General features: G+C 37.8%; 1 long non-coding RNA gene across 8 annotated transcripts; it reads left to right on the forward strand.

Moving 5' to 3' along the window:
• Nucleotides 1-2,089: 2,089 nt before the first annotated feature.
• On the forward strand, nucleotides 2,090-9,055 carry LOC145112038 (uncharacterized). 8 transcript variants are annotated; one of them, XR_013710421.1, is made up of 10 exons: nucleotides 2,199-3,159; nucleotides 3,298-3,364; nucleotides 3,509-3,623; nucleotides 4,000-4,195; nucleotides 4,301-4,454; nucleotides 4,839-4,964; nucleotides 5,040-6,879; nucleotides 7,615-7,688; nucleotides 8,192-8,785; nucleotides 8,878-9,055. It is a non-coding gene; the product is annotated as an uncharacterized LOC145112038 (long non-coding RNA). The 8 variants fall into 8 exon arrangements; XR_013710422.1 differs by lacking the exons at nucleotides 5,040-6,879; nucleotides 7,615-7,688 and adding an exon at nucleotides 2,090-2,192 and having other exon boundaries at nucleotides 2,303-3,159; XR_013710424.1 differs by lacking the exon at nucleotides 7,615-7,688.
• The last annotated feature ends 15,497 nt before the right edge of the window (nucleotides 9,056-24,552 follow it).

Raw genomic sequence — 24,552 nt, forward strand, 5'->3', positions numbered from 1 at the left:
AAAGAGTCATATTTGCATAAAAATGGGTCTTTATGATAGTCATAGTTACAAAGGGCCAAAAGTGTAAATTTTTGCATAATGGGCCTTGATGTGGGCCCTTACGGTTTTTTCTTGGGCTTAAATTGAAAAAAAGTATCGATTATATGGACTAAATTTGTCATATAACACAAATTTGAGCCAAATATGTAAATCTACAGTTTTATGGGCTGAAAATGCCACTTCATTTGAATTTGGGCCTAAAATGTTGTTTTTATAAAACGGGCCGAAAATGTCATTTTTATCAAAAATGGGCTGAAATTGTAAATTTCTATAAAAATGTCCGAAAATTAATATTTTATATATAAATGGGCCAAAAATGTCAAGTTATATATAATTGGGCCAAAGATGTCAATTTCATGATATTGGGCCAAAAATATTATTTTAACAAAGGAAGGCTAAAAATGTCAATTTATTTCAAATAAACCCATAAATATAAACTTTTGGTTTTAAGGGACCTAAAGCGTCAATTTAGCCAAAAATGTGCCTAAATCGTAAATTTTAGATTTAATGGGCCAAAAATGACATTATTACAAAAATTAGGCCTTTTATGTTATTTTAGTAAACTAACGAGCTAAGACATACAACGAAAAGACAAACGAACTAAAAACATCGGTTACACATCTATTGGGTCTAATATTTCTATTACATGTTTATTGGGTCTTATGACCCATTTACATGTTTATTGGGCATAATATATTCATTACATGTTTATTGGGCCTTTGTGGTCCATTTACATGCTTATTGGGCTTGGACTATACATCACTTGCTTAGTGGGCCTTAGTCGTCCTTTGGCATGTTTGTTGGGCCTTATACATTTATATACATACTCGTTGGGTTTTTCAAACATGAAACATACAAGTAAACAATATATAAGATAATACAATATTCGTGTAAACTCAGTCAATGATGCTAGTGAGACATGTCGGTTGACACCTCTAGAGTGTACGATCGTAGCCTGTAGTTATAACCAGAGTCTCCTGGAGGGAGAGCGAGAGTTTGTGTATATATCTATACGGGGTGACACCCCACACCTGAGCTGTTCGCTACAGTTAAACTAGGCCAGTCTAGGGTGACAAACCTTACCGTAAATCAAACCGGCGCCTAAGAACGCCACGACAGGCGAACTCGTCAAAAATCAAGTATGGTTAAAACGGCTCACTTAGAGATCCTCTCCAACATAATTTTATGGAACACCTGTAAAATCTTGTTGAAACAATAACATACATACACTGATATCTGGTCTTAGGGTTTAGACCACAATGCTTTTATAAACAGAAAATATAGGATTTTCTGGGAAAATATACAGCTAAACAATGTCTTTTACTTACTACAGAAATACAATATTTTTATTTGGATTACATTTTATATACCTTTCAAAAACGGAAAACACACATGCATTAATACTTGATTTTGACACATTACTATCATACTATTATACATGAAATATCGGATTTTCTAGTGTTTTACAAATAAATCAAAACCTTTCATTTAATTATGCTTATGAACTCACCAACATTATATATGTTGACGTTTTCAAAATAATTTGTATTCTCAAGGAATCGTTAAGCAGAAAGGTCAGCAGGAAATGTGGAATTTGTTATATTTTGTCATCGTCATACATTAAACATTATGGCATGTAATTTTATGATATTATACTTGATGTAAACAATGTTGGTTGTATTTTGATATGTATGATGATGGTGTTGTCTCGTTTCAATTATATACAATTGCGATGATATTACAAGATGAAGTCACACGCAAGCCTCCGGACGTTTCCGCCGTCTGGTTTGGGGGTGTGACATGTCGGGACCACCTCTTGGACATCGACTGACATTGCTTCTACATTGTTGTCATTATAGGGCTTAAACCATATGGAACCATCACGAGACGATGTTAAGCTCGGAGCACATATCATAACATATTACCTTTAAGTTATATTTTAGAATTTATATTTAGACTTAGTATGATATTTAAATTAAATTATATTTATACTTATTATGATATTATATATATAATAAAATCACAACATTCTTATGAACAGTACGTTCATCAAGTTACCTCTACTGTGGTTAGTTAATTCGTACCGACTCTGGATGCTTTCCACCGCCTCTTAACCCACTATCAGCAATCTCCTTCTTCCACCATTCCTTCCGGTATTCTCTTTTTTTTTTCTCATAAATAATATTTTGCGTCTTCACATGTTGATTGTCCTCGAACAACCGTTTAACGTTTCTCCGGGTCTGTTTGGTCATTTCCGGTGAAGCCGGCAGCTTGATGACGCCATACATCGCTATCACCTCCACTCTGGCCAACATCTCTCTTCATCTCTCGATTGATTTGCATAAAGTAATCGACGAATCTCAGTTGTTTATTTTTATTTTTCTTTATTGCTGGAAAAAATGGTCTAATAAAACTGCCAATTCGTAACACCCTTTGGCCACATCAAATGAGAAAAGGTAGGTATATATTGTATAATTTATGTAAATATTATGTGATTGTAATTCTTTGAACGATCCTTATATATTGTTAATTAATTTACACCCAGATTCCAACAGATAAGATATTGATAACTCCTGTCCGGTGTAATCTCTATGGACCCAATTTCAAAAAAGGGTAGAGTATGTAGTTAATCAAACTGTTTTTGCCTAGGTATGATTTCTGTTATTTTAGGTGATGTTTGAGAAAATAAGGAAAAATAAAGGAGGGTTATCCTTTATTGTGATTTACTTTACTGATTGATATATTATTGAGTGGGTTTCTCTTTCAGAAGCTAACTACCAAAATTACAAGTGGATGACGCCTCCATGGGCTATCCTTGCTTTATTTGTGTTGGTATTCAATGAATTCATAACTCTTTTAAGGTTCTTTTGTTTGTAAGAATTAGCTTTAGATGGATACGGTTGTTGATTGTTGTTATTATACTTTATAGTTATGTTTTAAAAGTAAAAACTGAAAAGGTAGATTTGTTAAAGTTTTGAAAATTTTGAGAAAGATTTATGTTATTGTTTTCTCATATCCCCAAACCTTCTTCCATATTGATGGTAGTGCTCCAAATACACTTGTGACAGCAAATTGTGAAATTGTAAAGCAAGAGTTGCAGCTGCAGAACACGTAGCTCAGGTGAGTGCATAATGACTCTTAATTGTTGTTCATAGTCCCGATGTTCGCATTTGTTCTCCATTTTTAATTTTATGTCCTTTTTTATAAGTTTTTGATGTATTTTTTTAATGAATATGATTTTATTACACCATGATCTAGGATCTGGACCTCATGTATGTGATGAGCAACTACATCCAACTTCATTCAGAAAATGACGTGAAAGCTGGTAAAAGTGATAACGTCTGTTCTTTTAATAGTTGAACCATATCAACTAGGTGTAATCATTCTCCAAGTGAATCTACCTCAAACGATATTTTAGTTATTCTTTAACATCATATTAACACATGCGAACAAACATTTTTTTTTTCAGATTACAAATGCAATAAACGCCTAACCTTAGATCCATGATAGCTTCAATGAAGTTATTTTTTTATTTTCATAACATAGTTGATACCATGTATGAGCGATGCAGCATATCCTTAGAGGTACTTTTCCCTTAAGCTTTTTTATACTAATTTTTATGTTTGCATAGTGAATATTTTTTTTCATTGGGGTTGAAGTGTAGATTTTACTATCATCTCATACCGCCCAAGATGATGGTCTAATGCGACTTCACATTCACTATGTTCAAGTACTTGAAGCTTGTTTTTATTTAAAACATTAGTTTTTTGTTTATTAATCAATGTTCTAAAAAAAATTTGCGTCTAATTTATACGAAATATGCCATCTGAGTGCCACATCAGCATGGCAACCATCGAAACAATACAAAAATGGTTGAGTGACTTGATTGAATAAAAATTAGATATAAAAAATGGAATAGTTGCTTACTATTTTACAACATTAACCTTTTTTTTTTCACAGGACATTCAGAGCTCTGTTTAAACTTCCCTTTTCTGGTACCAAAAAGAGTTGAAGAGAAATATGACATGATTCCTTCTCTTGAAGAGCTTCATGTTTTAGAATCGGAATGGTTAAAGGTCAATGTTATTGTTGTTGATAAGCATAAAGATAAGAAGGTGTCAATGTTATAACAACTGGCTTTCACTTTGGCAAAAGGGTTGACTTCTAACCCAGCTGTATTAATTAAAAAGATAGGTGGATTTTATTTCATAGACAACAAATAATCTACCAATTTACCATTTTGACCTTGGTTTTGAAATAGGTAATAGGTTATTGTTGGGGCCCACATTGTCATGGAAAATGGTGTAGTGATTGCACATGTTGGATTAAGTATGGTTGCACTTGTAGCTCAAAGACATGTTGTTCCTTTTGTTGTTCTTGCTGGCAATCTGATACTTGGGTGAAGTGCAACCTTGGTGAGGCTAATTTCTTTTTTATTTATTTATCTTGACTACACTGAAACTACGAAGTTGTACTACATATTCATCTGCTTTAACATTGTACCATTAGAAATAACTTTTTATTTACATGACATTTTGGTAATTGGAGTGGATTTTAATGGGATGTGTTAGAGAGGATGAAATGTTTTTTAAGCAAAGGTCACCAATTTTGTTATTTTTTAGTTTCAAATTAGTTTAGATGGGAGAATATAAGGGTAGCCATTAAAACTTTCCTAATTTTAGAATTTGAACTATTGAAGTTTAATAAGATTTTTTGTTGAGAATTCCAAATATTGAGAATTCTGAATACTATCTGTGTATGACACATTTTGTAACTACCCAACATGTTTCTGATTTCAGATTGTCTTCTTTAGGTCACAACTCAACAAGACATAAACAAGTTTTGCAATAGTACAACAGAGGTTTGCAATCACATCAACTTAAGAGACATTACTTTTCTTGCAACGTGAGTTCACTTTTGTTAATGTAAGTCTTTCTCTTTCATCTCAAATCTTTTTTCCTAATTATTCCCAATTTGACCTTGTGGTATTACATTACAAGATTCACGAGATGCTGCAGTAAAACAAAAGAAATTGTTGTAAAAGTGACTAACATCCTCATACATGAAATAAAGCAACTTAAGGTAGAGCATGAACACCATGTGGAAGAATTAGAGAAGTTAGGTCCCGTTTGATAGTTACTGACTGAGAAAGTGCTGACTCGGAAAGGTCTGTCTGAGTAAGAAATTCTGACTGAGTAAGAAATCATGTTGTTTGATTGTACATCTGACTGAATGTGTTGAGTGATGAAAAATGACCATTTTACCCTCTTGCTTGATTGTACATCTCATTAATATATAACAACAATATTGTTCTTCTTATTCACAAGTTAATTAGTGCATCTCATTAATATAAGGTAATGAAGAAGGACAGAAGAATTCTATGTCAAGTGAGAATATAAGCATAAAAAACTAGTAAAACCAAATGAGAATATGTATCAAGAAACAAACACCTTCATTATCTATGTCAAGTATCAAATTACATTGAGAAATTTACAGCAGGGAAGAGAAAAGACGATATACAAAGAAGAATTATGCTATACATGAATAGAACAAAATGAAAGGTTGCATCGTTATCCTTTAACTATCGCTCCATGAGATGATCTGGTTTAATCATGGGTCATCCACCATATCATAGGTTTTTGACAAAAATGACATAATTGGTGTCCCTAATAGACAATTATCTATCAATCACAAATGCCTCAACATATAGCATACGGGAGGATCTTGTATACCTATTAATAAAATCTAAATATTGGTTCACACATTTTATCAAACATATAACATGCATCAGGATCTTGTTATTTAATACAAATTGCAGCTACAAATCAAGAAAATAAAAGCAACAAATATCACAGGTTTCTCTCCCTCCTTGAAATTGAGCACAAGTCTAAAACAAAAGAAATATGATGAAATTGAGCACAGGGCCTAAATTCTTTGAGAAATTTTCAGAATTCAATGAAGAACCATACATGTTCAACAGAAAAATCATAAATCAAAACCTATATATTATCAAAAAATCGGACCCGATGAAAAGAGGAAAAAAGGAAGAAGCGTACCTGATGAGAAGGGGAAGGAGACTTCAAAAAATCGGAACAGATGAGAAGAGGATCATCGACGATTGCTTGTTGCGGGAGAAGAAAATCGGCGCTGAAGTAGGAGAAGAAACGATGGAGTCGCTGATTTTTTCCTTCGGTGAGGCAAGGGTACAATTGGAAACCCTTCTCCCTTTCTTCCTCCTTTCTCAGTCAGTCGATTTATTCCATCTTACCCGATCAGATTAAGCTTTCCGAGTCAGACGCCCAAACTTAGTTAATCAAACATCTTTATCTGACCGAGTCAGCAAAAAATGTCTGACCTGACTCGGTCAGATGCATATCAAACAGGGCCTTAGTTTTGTCTTTTTACTTGCCCATACCTCTAATCTTTTGTAACACTCCAAATCAGGTATTACTCTTTGGACCCTTGAAATGGAAAATATGGTATAATGGTCCCTTAGTACGCGGGGCGTACTCCAGGAGTACGCTTAGCATACTAAGGACATATGATCGTGGATGGTGGCCGCGTACGCGGGGCGTACGCAACAGAAGGGCAAAACCCTAATTCTCGGACTTGACACCTATTTAAACACCCTTAAGCCTCTTGGACCAAACCCTAATCAGCCTCCATATCCTCATTTCGTCCTTTTACCCCAAAGTTTCCTTGTGATAGTGTTCTTGAGCTTAAAGAGTGTATTTGTGGCCATTTTAGAGCTTATTCAAGAAGAAGAAATTGCTAAGCAAGCTTGGAGTGACATTGGGCTTCAAGATACTGTATCTAGTTCACCTTAAGGAGCTTCTGGAGGTATAACGTTTTAATCTTTCCATCTTATTCATTAGATTGAGCTAGGGTTTGCTTTATTGTCCCATTTGTGTTCATGGATCTATCTCTTGGGAGTTTGAGCAACTCCAGATCTTAGGAAGAGTAGATTTGAGGTCCCTTAGTTCATTCATACCATAAAAACTGCAATCTTGATGGGTCTTTTGACCTCATGCATGAGTTAAGACCCTTGGAAAGGTCTTAATGGGTTATAAGGGGTTGTTGGGAACATATAGAGCATGCAAGGGCATAAAGTTGACAACTTTATACCTTAGAACGTCTTAATGGACTCTTATCTAAAGCTTGATGTTAATATTCCAAGCATTAAGAGCTTAATGGTCATTTGTGTATGTCTGACTTGTACGCCGCGCGTAGCAGCATGTACGCAACGCGTACTGACTAAGGCACTAATACGCTGAGCGTACTAGAGTGGTACGCTGGGCATACGCACCCCAATGGGTTTTTGGCCTCATGTGGGCTTGTAAGGCCTTTGGGCCTTAATCAGTTTTGGGCCTAGACATATTTTGGGGTAATGGTCCGATTAATCTGTTTTGGGCCATGGTTGTTTGGGTGAGCCTTATTGGGCCATATGGCCCATTAATAGCTTTGGACATGGACTTAGGCCCATTAGCAAAGGAAAGACTTTTGGGCCATTAAGGAAGGATTTGGGCTTAGATAATTGGGCTCTTTAATTAGATTGTACTTAATCCTAATTTTTAGGATAATGACATTATTATTCAGCACGGGTGGTTTCGGACTGTTAGACAAGCAACTTTCGAGTTTAGCAGACAGAGGTGAGTCTCCTCACCATACCAATGGGTCGAAGGCACCAAGGCCGACCCATTTTGTGATATGTGGTACACTAGTGATGTATTGATATGTGGTATACTAGTTGGTTAAATGCTATATGGTATGCTAGTTATTTTGTGATACTTGCATGAAAGACCTCAGGGGGTTCCTGAGGCACTTGGGTGTAAGACCTTGGATGGTTTCCATGTCATCCTATGTAAAGACCTCGGGGGGTTCCCGAGGCACTAGGGTATAAGACCTTGGAGGGTTTCAATGGCATCTCTAGTCAAGACCTCGGGGGTTCCCGAGGCATTGGGCTAAGACCATGTGGGGGTTCCCATGGCACCCGGAGTAAGACCCTGGAGGGTTTCCAGGGCATCCTTATATGTTTGTATGCATGGCTTATGTTGCTTATGTGATTGAATGGATTATGTGATTATGTGGATTATTTGGGGTATGCTCTGGGGAACTCACTAAGCATTAACTTACAGTTTGTTGGTTGTTTTAGGTACTTCGGGATCTAAGGGCAAGGGTCCGGCGTGTTGGCGCGACATGTACTCTCTGACGTTTTGTTTGGGGACACTCTGATTTTATGAATAATTTATCTGATGTTATGGTTTTTGAAAACAATTGTGATTGGAATTTTATACTTTATGGAAATGAATTTCTTAATTAAAAATGAAAAAATTTATTGAGATTTTGGGCTGTTACATCTTTTCTATTAACATGATTGCTCTTCTTTTATAGAAGTGTTCTCCTTAAGCAGAACAAATATCCGAACATCAATTAGCAACTGCAAATGAATTTCTTTAAGAGTAAATTACATGTTGGCCCCTGAGTATAACTCATTTTTTCAATTATATTCCCAAAATGTTTTCTTTTCAAATTTTGCTCACTTATTTGAAGTTATATAAGAAAATGCACTATATTTTTGGGGCAAAAATTAGTCATCTTAATTGCAAAAATATTACGTGATGACCAAAACCGGTTACTCTTTGGACAACTGTTTAGCAGATTCACAAAAATGCTTGCACCTCTTCACTGCTCTGATTATGAAAGTAGGCATGAAAAGTTAGTCGCCTTTCTAGGAAGCCATCCTGAAGTAAGTTCATGCTTCTGTTTTTTTTGTTTATGTGTGTTAGATTAAACTTTTTTTTTATTTATATTTCAATTGTGTGTGATTATTATATTTAGGTGAGGGCGGGTGCAAGTAAGGGGTTGTTTTATGATTTTATTTTTGCTGGGATGTATCAAAAAAGATACAGAGCTTCGTTCTTGCTGGCGGTTTGTATCCTTCATATTGCGTCATTTATCTACCACTTCCCTACTTAACCAGTAAGGTGCATGCAATTTGTTGCCAATAATTTCAACTAACATGTATTTACTCTAAAATATATTCCACTTCATGAATGTGTGGGTTTATACCGACTTCATATATATTAAATCTGAAATTTTCAATTTTTGATAATCTTATATATAACATGGGATGGGAGTTGTATAAATTTTGAATGAAGTAGACCATTTTACCCTTTTGTAAAGCAATATCAATGTATGGTTTTGTGATGTGTTAGGTCCAACAGGGGATGAAACCGTTTCTAACCTCAGCTTCTTCACTCACTTCCTTCAGATTCTTTCTCTATACAAGACCCTTAAGAAGAAGAAAGGAAAATGTTCATTTAGCATTGACATTCTTATTGAGGAATGTAATATGTGATAAAAATTTAATTATATGGTTGCAAACTGTAAAAAAAAAATTAAAAAATTTGACCCATGCGATAGCATGGGCCACCTTTCTAGTTTAAATTAAATTACACATTAAATGCTTTATTTTAGACATAAGAACATAAAAGCATTACAAATTAGTGGTTAAGTGTGTTGTATGTGTTGTGGGAGGTGTAGGTTCGAAACCCGACAGCTCCATGTTTTCGTCCGTCCAAGTCAACAACTCATCCCCGTCAACCAAGGGGTAACCAGCATTATAAGGTAAAATCCGGTTAGGGGGAAAAACCAAACTGATTTTCCAGTATTTGAGGCATTAACACACACAAAAATATGACTTTAGGCATAACCGGATAATTTTTGTAAATTTGAGGGTTTTATAGAAATAACCATTTTTAAAATTATCAAACTTACTTATCTTAAATGTAGTTCAAGAATTCAATAGAATTTTGAGAATTCCGTCGGTGGTAGAACTAGCTAGTAGCGAGGGGTAGCATGTGCTACCCCTCAAGTTTGTCTGAGAAACATAATTTTTCTTATATTAACCTGGTGCTACTACTAGATTAGTAATTACTGAGGTGCTACTCCTAAGACCTTGTCGATGAAGATGATTGGATGAAGAATCAAACGAGTATGTGTTCTTAACCCGCTTTATCCTTAAAATTATGATTTTCCCCAAAGAATCCAAATGGGTTTCTGTGTATTTTTTTTTCATAATCGATCTCATCTGCAACCATTAATAAGTTTTACTTCATTTGGGTAATCCTTATTGCTAGAAAATTGGTAAGTGCTCAAGGTTATTTCGTTATGCCTTCCAAGTGTTTGATGTTATGCCTAAAGAACTAGATTGAAACGGAATGGGACTTTTTTTTATCACGGCTAACAATGTGTGTTGCTAATTGGTCTTATTGACTGATGGAACCCATAGGTCAACTTACAAAAGATGCATAAACTTGTTTTGTTTCATTTTGCCATGGACCCCAAAATTTTAACTTATGTTATCTTGTTTGTGTATCAACAAATATTATTTGTGATATGTTTAAAGAGATTTAGAAAAATGACAAGTATCAGTAGTACACACAATTTCGTTCTAGTTATTTGTAGATTTATCTTAGGGAAAGATACAACAAAATTACGTGCTTCTAATGGTACAAGGGCCTCCACGCTTGAGTATTAGGTAGGAGAGCTTAAACTGTATCATGTGGATTGAAAATAAAGCTATTATTTTAAACGAAGTCACTAGTGGTGGTCTAGCAAAGTTACAATGGATTCAAATGGCTTTAATTTCATTATATAGTGGGATAGACTATAAAACTATATGTTTCTTTTAAGCTTCGCCATTTTTGAAGGAGGGGTAAACCGGTTTATGAACTCTGTCTTAAAATTAGCACATGTCGTGATTGCTCCAAAGGGAAGTGATTTTAGTCATTCTTTAGCTTCACCCTTCAGTGTGAGCGGTAAAAGTCGAAGCATCACCGCATCTTTATTCACGTTTGGTGCATTAAAATAATTTGAAATCTTCGCCACCTCTTCTATGTGTTCGTATGCGTCCTCGTGCTTCTTCCCATAAAAAGGTAGATCTTTTAGCATATTAAGAATGTGCCCCGGAAGTTCAAACTTTGTCATGGTTGGGATTTTTGGCGGATCAAGACCCCATCTGTTGTCATTCCTCATATGTGGTTTGTATTCGTCCATTGTCATGGTCGTGATGTCCCCCATTTTTTTCTGCTAAGATAAAAATAGAAAACATACGTAAAACGAACAATAAAGAAATAAAATCAATTCTAACTGTAACGTGACCACGACGTGGCCAAGGCGCCCACGACATGGTTGCTGTTCAGATTGAAAAATAAAATGAAAAAAAATTAACTTTTTGCGGTTTTTATCCTACAAAAAGGATCGAATAATTAAAAACAATTAAACTAAAAATGAAATAATATGTTCCCCGACAACGGCGCCAAAAACTTGATGTGCACTTTATATACTACCTACTTTTGAATTTATAATCCTAACCTACTTAACTAACTAATTGCACTTAGGCTGTGTACCTAATCAAATTTATAGAATAGTTTAGGTAAGTTGGGCATGGAACATAGGTAACGAATTTAGCTAATAATATAATTACTAATAATTAATCTAAAAAACAATAATTAAAGAAGGGTTTTTTTATCTGATTTTGCAAGTTCGGATTAACTTAAAACTAAGCACACACTCAACTAAAAACAATTGTAAACAAGATTTAGAAGACACTTCCATTTAGTTTCGAATCTCCCCTTTTCCTATGTGTAGTTTCTAAGAATGGATTTATTCAGTTGGTTACCAATTTAGATGTAATTAGCAGTCTTGATCCGATCTCCTAATATTTTCACCAATTTATGAAATACTATGTAATGATCATACACAAGCAAACAAAGAACTGATTATTAATGATAATCGGGCTATGTAAGATATATATATATATATATATATATATATATATATATATATATATATATATATATATATATATATATATATATATAGATAATATCTATAATCAAGACAATTAATTAAACACAATTATGATCAAATTAATGTTCTCTAACACAGTTAAATTTGTTACCTTTATTACTTAATCGAAAATGTGATTAACCCTAGCTCTAGCAATTTAATGATCATAAACTACTAGGCAAACAAGTTCATGCAATTCAAATGGTCATTAAACTACACTTAACTTGAATTTAAGCAACAAAGATGCAAAATTTAACATGCTAGGTAATGATAATCAAACATATGCATTAACCAACTTCATAAAATCCAAATATAAGCTAGAAACTAACACATAGTATTAGGGTTGATCTACATAAATGAAAGCCTAATGATTAGCTATTCATAGAGGAAAATAAGCATACACGACATAAGAATTTGACATTGTTAATCTAATGCAAACCGAATGTTATGTGTGATCTTCAAATCTTCAATCTCCAAGTGTTCTCTCTTCCAAAGGGTTGTTTTTCGCAGATCTCTAGCCTCTAAAATCGATTACCTCTTCAGAGAATCAGATCCAACCTACCAAAAGTCGATATGCAAAGGGATATTTATAGTTTCCAAATATCGTGCCGCACGTCGTGAGCATTAAGGTTCAAGTCGTGAGCTCAGTACAATTCGTCTTCAGCAAGGAAACTGCATTCCACATAGTTATCTTCTGGAAGAATTTATACTCACGTCGTAAGAAGTAATTATCACGTCATGAGATTCTATTTAACTTAATTTTCACTTCTTTTATGCTCCTTTAAGCTCCCAACTCAGCTCCAGTCCTTCCAAGTTCCAACTTTTGTCAGTTTTGGTTCTTTTTCCTCAAGAGTGTAATATTCGGCTGCAAAATGTAATTTAACTCAATAAGTACCAAATATCTTTGGCATTAACTAAATTATAGCTTAAAATGTATTAAAATAATGCCTAAATATATGTATAAATATAGCAACATCACACACAAAAGAACACTCAAACGACTCAATATCCTAACAATGTGGCTAGGGTTTCATTGCTTTTGGAAATGAGGGTGGAGGTTGAGCATTGGGAGGCTCTCAAGGACTTCAGGTCCTTTAAATAGGGTCTAAACCCTAACACTTAAGGTTTGAGCAATGTAACCTTACGCCCTATGTAAAGGCCATGTATGCCCTACATAGGGCATTAAAATCTTGCCTCCACTTTTTTTTCTACGCCCTATGTAGGACCAGTTTTGAAAAAATGAAATATGATAAGGTTCAAACTGAAAATACCTGAAAGATGAGTGTTACAATTCTCCCCCACTTGAATCAGACTTCGTCCTCGAAGTCCACCGCCGCGAATAACTTTGTATAATGCTCTTGCATATCTTCCTTGGGTTCCCATGTCCACTTTGAACCCTTCCGGTGCTGCCATTATACCTTCACCAAACCCACTTCCTTGTTTCGCAATGTCTTCGTATTCCTATTGAGGATCACAACTGGTCTCTCTATATAATACATGTACATAAGTTTGTCAGCCTAAATATCCTCCAATGGCACTACTGCAGAATCATCAACTAAGCATTTCTGCAGCTGGGAGATGTAAAACATGCTATGAATCTAGCTGAGCTCGTCAGGTAATTCCAAATAACAAAGAACCCTACCCACCCGGACAACAACCCTGAACAGACCAATATACCGTGGGCGCAAGTTTCCCCGCTTCTGAAATCGAATGACACCTTTCCGAGGTGATACTTCAGAAGTACCATCTCACCCACTTGAAACTCGAGATCGGATCGCTACCGATCTGTATAGATCAGGTCACCGTCAATCAGTAGTCTGGAGTACCACCTCCGTTCTACCCATGACTCACTTACCGACCTCGCCTCAGCTAATCGGGGTCTGATATTACCTCCCATAGAGCATCTTGAAAGGAGGTCGATCGATATTCATGTGGTAGATGTTGTTGTACGATAACTATGCCAATGGGAGGTATGAATCCTAACTACCACTGAAATCCAAAACACATATCGGAGCATATCATCTAGGATTCGAATAGTCCGCTCACTCTACTCATCAGTCTACGAGTGGAAAGTTGTGGTGAAGTGTAGTCAAGTACCCAACTCCTTGTGAAATTGCTTCCAGAATCTGGAAGTGAAACACACATCCCGGTCTAAAACCACTGAAACTGTGACTTCGTAACGCGAAACTACCTTACAGATATAGATTTCTGATAACTTCTCTTCCAAGATGCTCTCCTGAGTATGAATAAAACGCACTCTCTTGGTCAATCGATCCACGATGACCTAAATCAAATCCTCCCTTTGAGATGTCCATGGTAACTTCGTGATGAAGTCCATCGTGATCTCTTCCCATTTCCAAACGGGGGTAACCAACGACTCCATCTTGTTGTGAGGTCGCTGATGCTCGGCCTTGACTTTCCTACAAGTCAGGTACCTCTCTACATACCAAGCCACATCCCAATTCATGAAAGGCTACCAATAATCAATCCGGAGGTCTCTATACATATATGTCACTCCCAGATGAACAGAAAACCTCGACTTGCGTGCCTCCTCCAACAGAATCTGTCACGTACCACCGAAATACGGAACCCATACCCTCCGATGTAAAGTCACAAATCCCTAACTATCATAATCAAAAGAGGAAACCTGAACCACTATGTACTCACTCTTCTGGTGCTCCTCCTTTAAGGCCTCGACATGAGCCTTGCGAATCTGCTCCAGCAATAGAGTAATCACCGTCATCCTAATACACAAATCCCTAATGAGAGTACACATCGCCTTGCAGCTCAAGGCATCATCCACCACAATGGCCTTCCCAGGGTGATAGAGGATCTCACAGTCATATTACTTACCATATCAAGCTACCTGCGCTGCCTCATATTTAGGTTTGGCTTATCCATCAAATACCTCATACTCAAATGTCGTTTGCTGCTCAGGCCCCCAACAAAAGATAATTGACTTCTTTGTCAGCCTCATCAATTGAACAAAAATCATGAAGAAGTCTTGAATGAATCTTCGATAATACCCGACCAGTCCTAAAAAAACTCTGAAGCTTAGTTGGAGACCTCGAAACCTCCCACCTCATCATGGCCTCGAACTTGGCCAGATTGATCAATAGACCCTTCTGATTGACGAGGTGTCCTAAGAACTGCACCTCGCACAACTAGAACTCATATCTGGATAATTTGGCATAAAGCCTCTCCCTCCTCAAAGTCTCGATTACCTCCCGCAGGTGATCCTCATGCTGCTCCGATAAGATGCCTTGGCTATCGGAGCCGTACCTGGTACTAAGTCAATCCGGAACTCCACTTGCCTCGTCGGAGGCAATTCATGCATATCCTCAGGAAATACATTTGGATACTCTTGAACGATCAACACATCACCAACCATCTTCTTCCCCTCCTCTCGAGTATACAACACATAGGCCATGAACCTAGAACCACCCTACTGTAGATATCTTCTAGCTCTTGTAGCTGAACAAAGGGTTGGTTCATGCTGAGCACCCTCTCTGTGAATAACTAGTTCTCCCCCACTTAGGGTTCGAACTCGAACTAACAGGTGCCCACAATCAATCATCACCCTATTGGGGCTTAGCCAATCCATACATACGATAACTTTGCTTTCACGCGAAGGTATAGGAACCAAACCAATAGGATATCGCTCATGAAAAAACTCCAACACACAACCCCGATGAACCCTCGATACATGTACTGGATGATCGTCGACAATCTCCACCTCTAGCGGGTAATCAAGCTCTCCAGGATCGTCACCAAACCTTTTGCTGAGAGAAAGAGATACAAATGATCAGGTGGCTCCTGAATCAAAATGGACTAAGTCTGGGGCACCGTTCACTAGAAACATCCCTCAATAGTAACATACACAATAAGCATAATCAATATGTAACATCCCGACTCCCAGGTATAAATTTTAAAGCTTTTATATTCATAATTATAGACCTACTCGATGAGTTGGCTGCCCCAACTAATCGTGTAGAAACTGATTAAGCCGCGTGGATTCTAGAACCTACTCGACAAGTTGGAGGACCCAACTCGACGAGTTGAAGTTGGACATGAAAACCCTAATTTTTAGGGTTTGCACCCTATTTAAAGGACCTTAAGTCCTCCTTCCAGCCTCCTTACCACCTTTTCACATCTAGAAGCAAACCCTAATCGATCTAACCCCTATTTTGAGTGTGTGTGTGGCTAAAAGTGTGTGTTTGGTGCATTTCTTGAAGAGGCTCGAAGATTTAGAAGCTTGGAACAAGAAGGGGCTTGTAGATCCAGCATCTACTTCGTTTTGGATTTCATTTGAAGGTAAAAGGTCATTACCTTGATCATTCTCTTGTTAGATCTCTTCATTCAAGAGTTTAGGGTCATTTCTAGCTTAGTCTTGAAGTATTTCTGGTTTTGAGCACAATTTGAAGTTGTAACTTCAGATCTGGACTCCTCTAGGCCCTTATGGACATAAAGCCTCAAGCTTTATGAAGCTTTGGTCCTCCTCCATGTCCAAAACCTCTTCCTAAGGCTAGTTTTAGTGTTTTACTCCCTTTGAGGCCTTGCATGCACGTAAAGTTGGCAACTTTACGTGGTATCTCAGTTCTATGAAGATAGATCTATAGTTTGGGGCATTGAAATCGATTGGAAATGGCTGAACACGTTAAGACAGGAAGAACTCGACGACTTGGATAGCCAACTTGACGAGTTGGTTAGGGTTTACCCGTTTCCTGGATTCTGAGTGAACTCGGCGAGATGGTGAGAAACTCGACGAGTTGGTTAGGGTTTTCCCGATATTCTGGACACTACATGGACTCGACGAGTTGTCTGGTAACTTGGCGAGTCGACTGGGGATTTCACAATTCTTTGAGTTCTGAAGGAACTCGACGAGTCTGTAAGCTGCACTCGATGAGTTGGGTCAACATGGACTGTTGACCATGACCGTTGACTTTGACTTTGACCAAGGGTTGACCAAGTTTGACTTCTGAGGGTATCTTGGTAATTTGGGAATTTATGGAATTGGATCAATGGTGGTTGTAGGTGTTGGTGTTTGGATCCATGTTTCGGGAGTTTGATCTTTTCAGTTCAGTTCGACATTGTGAGGTGAGTTGTCCTCACTATACTAACAGGGTCGAAGGCACCAATGTCGACCCTTATTTTTGGACTATTATCCTGGTTATTGCATGATGATATGCTTAGTGACATGTTAGGTCGGTAACCTGGTAGATAGGATGATGCTATGTTAGTGACCTGTTAGGTCGGTATCCTGGTATATAGGACGATGCTATGATTAGTGATCTGTGAGATCGGCTTGACTATTTTTATATGCTAGCATTTGTTATCTATGTGTTGATTGTATGATTGGGGATAGGTTGAGGCGGACCTACTTTGTGTTTTAGACCAACATACCCAGGGCAGCCCAGATAGACTACAGGCCAATGGGGGCATATCAGATAGGTCGAAGGCCCGGAGAACGGTCCAGACAGGCTGAAGGCCCGGTAGGGTGGACCAGACATGCTAAAGGTTCTGAGAGTGGGCCAGATAGACTGAAGGCCCGATGAGGGCGGTCCGGTCATACTCCAGACTCTATATGCATGTTGTTTGTTATGATATGTTTATGTTTGCATGGCGTTGGTATTTTGGGGGTACTCACTAAGCTTCGGGCTTATAGTTTTGGATTTTGTTTCAGGTACTTCAGATGATCACGGGAAAGCGGAGGTATGATCGTGCACCTCCTCACATTTTATGATTTTAATTTATGGGATACTCTGATATGAAATTATTTTGAAAACATTTTGTAATAAATAATGGTTTTTGAATGCTTGAAAAAGTTTTAAATTTTCATGAATTTTATGGATGTTACAAGTTGATATCAGAGCCTTGGTTTGAGTGAATTGGAGGAACACTCGTGTGAATCTAGTATCAAATCAAGGAAAAGATTTTCAAAATAATTTTTAAATGGTTTTCAAAATACGAAAGGAGGACGCAGAGTGTACGATCAGCCGGAGCTTGTAAGGAGACCCCAAAATACCATACGGATATTTGATATTGTGATATGTTAGAACAGCATGCTAGAGATAGCCTAGGGATCTTCAGGAATTGCATGATAGAATTGCCTGATTATATGATGCATGATAGCCTAGGGTTTTCCTTAAATGAAATTGACATCATTACTGTAGTTGCTCAGTGTATGCATCATAGTGTACATAATTAAGATCTTATAGCCTGAGAATGTTTGGTTTAGCCTTATTTCTTGTTCTTGTTTGATGAAGGGATTAGGGTAGGATCAGATATTCGAAAGTCTATAGGGTCCAGCGTTATGTATGACTAGCATACACTAGTGTTGCAGGGTTCGTACAAGTTTCATAGGTGAGTTGTGCGGGGTCAGTCGGCCAGTTACGAGATATTTAGCCTTCCTCTAGGAGTGAGGATTGAGTACTCGCCATGCCTATGTATACTGTTAGGGCGTTGTGATGATACTTGAGACAAATATGGGTACGTGCGGAAAGTAGTATGGGCCCGTACTACTGAAAGCACAGGACCCATACACGTAGCAAGGAAGTCACATCCCCTAGGGTTTTGGTTGGGAGTTGGTTCCCCGTTATTATATGGAATGTATGATATCTACCTGGTATATTTTCAGTATGGTGATTACGAGGCGGTTTGTGACTGGATCCAGATCGGGATCAGGAGAGGGCGGTCAGGATGGACCAGCAGTGCCCGAGGCCATTGGTCAGATGAGGTCGGATGAGTTGGACGCCAGGATTTGGGAGATCCTACATGATGAGGTTGCTACACTATTTCGGGCAAAGTTGTCGGAGATGTTTGGGTCTATCAAGACCGCTATGGTGGAGTATTTTGATGAGCACTATGCAGCCCTTGCTGAGACGGATGTCATTGTAGCCTCCGCAACTGTAGCAGCCGCTGGTGGTGGGACCAGTCGGGATTTTCAGTACCGGGACTTCGATAATACGAAGCCCCCGACTTTTGATGGGATTTAAGACCCGATCATAGCCATGAGGTGGCTGTCTGATATGGAGGGATGTTTCTTCACATGCTCATGTCCTGCTGACCAGAAGGTCAGATGTGCTATGAACCTGCTGAGGTCCAGAGCAAAGGACTGGTGGAGGTTGATGACAGGGTCGTATATTGATGATTAGAGAGCTTCAGTTACTTGGGGTCAGTTCGGGGAGGTGTTCCGCGCTCGCTAAATTCCACGGGTTGAGCGCGAGTGACTGGCACATGAGTTTTTGGATTTGAGACGGGTTGCAGAATCGGTGAAGGAGATCACCCGTATGTTCACTGAGAGGGCGATGTTTTGCCTGGAGTTTGCTTACGAGCAGGCTCAGATGACATGTTATATGAGCATGCTCAAGACCTAAATCTATCAGTTTGTTGTTACCCAGTGTTATGATACACTGCTGGAGTTACAGGAGGCCGCTAGGCGACATGAGCTGGAGATTGAGTTACAGTTGCGGGAGCAGATGCATGCCCCGGCGTAGTCACATCCTACGCCAAAGCGGCCCAAGACCGCTGATTCTAGGTCTGGGTGGCAGCACGACCGCACTTGTGGGAAGTGCGGGAAGGCTCATTCAGGAGTTTGTAGAGCTGGTAGTGTGTGCCGCAAATGCGGCAAGTAGGGGCACTTTGCAAGGGATTGCTGCCAGCCAGCCCCGGTTCAGGATATGAAGATCTGCTATCACTGCGATTAGGTTGGTAATGTGAAGACCAACTGTCCATTGCTCACTGCCAGGCTGGTGCAGGCTCCAGTGCCGGCTACACTGAGGATTACTGACAGGGGTCAGGGTAGAGCAGAGCCTCCGAAGGCTTAGGGACGTGCCTTTCAGCTTACATCCGAGGAGGCCTGGACAGCACCGGATGTGGTGGCTGGTATGTTTATACCCTTTATCTTATTAATTATATCTGTTTTATGCTTATATGTTTGTACCTATGATTAGGTACGTTCTTAGTGAACTCCTTACCTACGTTGGTATTATTTGACTCTGGGGCGAGTCGGTCTTTTGTCTCTCGGTCGTTCAGTAGGGAGTTCGGTTTGCCTGTAGGAGAGCTATATTGTCCGTTGTGAGTCTCTATCGCCAACGAACACGAGATTTCCGCTTCTTCAGTCTATCAGGGTTGCGTTTTGGAGGACTTCGGGGTATCTTTCCTGATAGACTTGATTCTGATTCCCATGGGGGATGTATGTGTGATTGTGGTTATGGACTGGCTTAGTCGTTTTGGTGCCATAATCGACGGTGAGGGTCATCGGGTGGTAGTTCAAACCCCAAGTGGGGGAGAACTGATTATCTACCGCGAGGGCACCAGATTGGGTTCAGGGTTTTGCTCAGCTTCTAGGACTCGGCAGTACATTCAGCACGGGTGTGCGGGTTATTTAGCGTATGTGGTGGATACACGGGTTAGGGATCAGGTTTCGGTTTCGGATGTTCCGGTTGTCAGAGAGTTCGTTAATGTGTTTCCGGAGGAGTTACCCGGAGTGCCTCCGGAGAGGCAAGTCGAGTTCAGTATCGACCTAGTGCCAGGTGCGGACCCTATCGTCAAGGCGTCATACCGATTGGCATCACCAGAGATGTAGGAGCTGTCATCACAACTGCAGGAACTGTTGGGCAAGCAGTTCATTCGTCTGAGCAGTTCTCCGTGGGGAGTGCCGATTCTCTTCGTCAGGAAGAAGGTGTTGGGTTTTGAGCATTCTAACACTCTTATGGTGTACATGCAACCCTATAAACCTTGGATCTCTGTTTTCTCTATTATACATGCAAATATTAACTATTCCAAGGTTTCATCCTAACTAGCATATTATGAAGCACCTATACTACAAAGTTCTAGTTAGATGACATACCTTTTGATGTAGCTTGATGTCTTCAAGCTTTAAGAGCTTAGCCCCAATAGTGTGGAAGCCTCAAATGGAATCACAAATCACCAAAACACCTTGGAAGAACTTGAGAGAATATGTATGCACACTAAAATCGGCCCACTCTTATTTTCACACACTTGTGTCAATTTTGTGAGCCAAGGACCCCTTTATATATTATGGAGGATTAGGGTTACATCCATGTAAACCCTAATACCCATGACCTTTCATTTACATAGGATCCATGGGTTAAAAGCTCCATGGACCATCCATGAAAGCTTAGCCCAACCTAAATGAACTTGGCCCATTCCATATATATAAGAGTCCATATTTAATTAGTTCTTTTTGATCACTTAATTAATTCTAAATTAATTCTTGATCAATACTAATTAAATAATATGATTCCATATTAATATATTAGAACTTATAATATATTAATATAAATCATAAATATACTATTCTCAAAAGACTATCCATATAAATTGTGCCGGTGAAGTGCAACCCAAATGGACCATGCCGGGTAGGGTCAAGTACATACCAAATATAGTTATGGACTTAGACATTAATCCAACAGTCTCCCACTTGGATAAGTCTAAAACTATTATTGAGTATGACTTCAAAACCTAACTGGCAATCGTAGCTCTTAAAGCCGCTGTCGAACTCTGACCTTGTCAATGACTTGTCCATTAGATAAGGGATCATATATTCCTCCATTCTAGATATCATATGGACTGAGACATGGATTATAATCATTCTCTCTGTCCATTTGTTGTTTCCCGATTTTTGATTTATGATGACTGACTGATTGAACAAATCAAATCAGTCCTGGCTTGGCCAAGCACTCACATGTGTCATCGCTAAATCATCGAGGGGCCCACAGATATCGCTTTTATCCCGAAGGTAAAAGGAATGGATAAACTTCGACTCATATGGCTTGTTCTACTACTTGTTGAATCATACACAAAGGCACGTTTTATAACATCGAGTTACCGAATGCGTTTTCGTGCAATCAATGTACAACCAACTCATAGTTACAACTCATATCTCTAGGTTTGAAGAATATAAGATATTATCGTCTCATGATCACTCGTGATAAAATCCATGAAGTGATTCAAATGAGCGCGGGTTGAATCCAATACTCATAACTTATGAGCACTCATGAGTGTTGTAGCACCACTTTGTCCACCAACTTGGACCTCTACAAACCAACCCATGACAGTCTTGATTCATATCTACTTCCAACATATGACCGACTGTGGATGGTTTGAATAACTTAATCATTCAGGAAGAGCAACTTAGTTATTCTGGAAGTCAAAACATGCAAAGTGAAACACAAGAATAAATGAATCAAATATGGTATCAAACCCTATGAATATAAATAAACACTTTTATTTATCACCATACTGATTACTCATTATTCATTGTTTCAGTTTTATCAACTTTATACTTGAATTAAAAACACTAGTTCTCCCATGCTCCAAGCATGTACACTATGTTTTTCTTAAACAATAGCTTTGCCATACACCAAGTATGCACTTTATGTTTGTCTATGATCCTTACTTTGTGAAATAAACCAATTGAACATAATTTCAATGATTTTAATTTCACACTCCCAAATCCTTATCGAAAAATGTGAGAATTTCAAATTCCTATCATTTATCGAAATCTGTTTAGATTTTAAACTTATATGCACTGACCCTCCTGTAATGAATATGTAAAAAGTCACAAAGACTTGTCAACAGTCATTATAAGGTATTCCAATGGAGATCAACTCCATGGAAACTAAGTCTCATATTCAAAGTACATTGCTTTGGACATGCTTCTTGCATTAAATTTTCTAATCTTACACAGATAACTTCCACCTATGGAGACAACTCCATATTCTCATTTTGACTATCACTTCTGAATAAGAGATGCCTCTTTTCAGAATATGTCAATATGGTCCTTCCAAAATCAGCACTATACTTCCAACTGTCCCTGAGCAACCAATCTTTGGTAAACCTCAGATTGTCCTCGACAATTGCTTAATCATTTTAGTCATGTCCAATTCTAGAACTTTTCCCTTCTTAATGCCTCTGGGCATTTGGAAAAATTTAGAAATGACAAATATTATAGCACATGCAATCGATCCTGTACCCAAAGCAAATGGTACACGATTCATGATGTCTCACATAAAGACATGATTCTAGACCAGTCTTTTGCTATAATATTTTTATTTTCCATGTTTTCAAAATTTGACTATGAAGAGGGATGCCGTAACCATAATCGAATTTTGAGAACGTAATATATAGAATTTCCTTAAGTTGAACCAATCCAACATGAAATTCATATATATATATATATATATATATATATATATATATATATATATATATATATATATATATTCTTGACTAAAGATGATTAAGGTCTCTAAGCCTTTAGAACTGAAATGAAGTATATCCTCTCCCTTAATTATAGCAAAAAACTTTTTCAATCCCTGCAGCCTCACGAATTGAAACTTTTGTTTTCTATAATTAACATTGCTAACTTGCAACACTAACAATAATTATCATGCTCCCACTAACATGATGATTATTAGCAAAACACTTATGCTCCCACAAGCTTTGACATGTACTCAGAAATCAGCTGGACTTCTAGAAATCAATACTTTATTGACTTTCTTACCAAAGTTCAGATTTCTGATACGAGATGCTTTGATAAAACTTTATCAAAATCATACACCTTTCCTTAGATAGCATGCACGTGTGTCTAAACAATTTCAGAACTATGAAAAGGGATGTCGTAATCATAGTCTCAGTTGTTTAGACCTTTTGCCATCTGCTTCAAATCTACTTGGTGGAAGTGTTTCCTCACCATCATTTTCATGAATCGGAGAGAAACCTTATGACCCTTAGATTTTATGGTGTATGTGTTCTTATCCATGTGAATCGTCAAAACCATAGTCACAAGACAAGGATAATGACAAATCCAAACTCATATGGACTGAACTTATGCAATCTTAACTTCTTGCCACCTGGCAGTACAGGGCCTGCCATTGCTTCCAAGTTGTTATGCAACCAATTGAGAACTTTCAGAACTCCTATGCAAAGCCAACTTTAACTGGAATGGGCACAGAATATGTCAACACGATAGGTTATAAACCTCAAGTCGTGTGCTAGTGAAGAACCTCAGGTTTTATTCTTGATTAGTTCTTGAAATTCTTTTTAGGATCTTTAAGACTCCCACTGTCCTCTTGACATATAAGACTATCTTTCAAAATATTCAAGAGATAGTGCGGATTCTTTATCAAGACAAACACTTCACACAATTGGCCTTAGTTGGTCTTTGTTTTATCCAAAACATCACAACTTACCAATTTCAAATGTACAAGAGTAGGACACTTTTACTCTTACATTTGACAAGTGTTTTAAACCTTTCTTTAAGATATGTCACTCAAGTTACAATCTTGGAGTATGACTCTAAGAATTGTTTTGGAACGAAGTATGACTCATCTTCCTGATCTAACCATTTCAACAATTCATGACTCCTCTTCTTAGTCATAAGAATGCACTAAGATGACCTTTAGAGGACTAATTGTGATATGATTTCTAAATCATTAAGATGATCACAAACATGATACTAAAGTACTCTCCCATCTTTTCATATTTGAGAAACTTTTATCTTTCTGCCTAATTTGATTCTTCCCATTCGTTCTGCCATACATTGAGACTTTTCCAATGTTTCAGAATTATACTTAAACTTGTAAGTATAACCATATTTACTAAACTTTAGTAAATCAAATAGTCTTAACGAGC

This window comes from Lactuca virosa, chromosome 5, assembly GCF_052849685.1.
Source record: "Lactuca virosa cultivar CGN04683 chromosome 5, Lactuca_virosa_CGN04683_v6, whole genome shotgun sequence".
NCBI classification, from domain to species: Eukaryota; Viridiplantae; Streptophyta; class Magnoliopsida; order Asterales; family Asteraceae; genus Lactuca; species Lactuca virosa.